Source organism: Penaeus monodon, chromosome 22, assembly GCF_015228065.2.
Source record: "Penaeus monodon isolate SGIC_2016 chromosome 22, NSTDA_Pmon_1, whole genome shotgun sequence".
Taxonomy (NCBI): domain Eukaryota; kingdom Metazoa; phylum Arthropoda; class Malacostraca; order Decapoda; family Penaeidae; genus Penaeus; species Penaeus monodon.
This window is the reverse complement of record NC_051407.1, coordinates 3,289,449-3,289,940: the sequence shown is the minus strand read 5'-3', so window position 1 is coordinate 3,289,940 and position 492 is coordinate 3,289,449.

The following is a 492-nucleotide window of genomic DNA, read 5'->3' as shown; positions in this document are numbered from 1 at the left end:
TTATTAAAGTCTGGCTTACGTAATACAGGAGCCGTTATTAATTTGTCTTTCAGTTGCTGAAAGGCCTGTTGCTGCTCCTCTCCCCATACAAATTTCTCGTTCTTTCGAAGAAGTTTCGTTAACGGGGCCGCCAACATGGCATAGTTCTCCACGTGCCTTCGGAAGAATCCTGTGGCACCCAAAAATTGACGGACCTGGCGTACTGTCCGTGGGGGTTGCATCCTCGAGATGGCCTCGACCTTCTCCGGATCTGGAGAGATGCCCTGTGGAGTAACCAGGAAGCCTAGGAATTTAAAGGCATTTACAGCAAACTGGCATTTTGCTACATTAAGCCTAAATCCGGCCTGAGCCAACAAATCCAATACCTCCTCGAGATGAGCAAGATGTTCCTCAAAAGATTTGGAATACACCACCACATCGTCAAGATAAGCAAGGGCGTGTTTCCCCAAAGTTGGGCTGAGGACAGCATTTATAGCCCTTTGAAATGTTGAC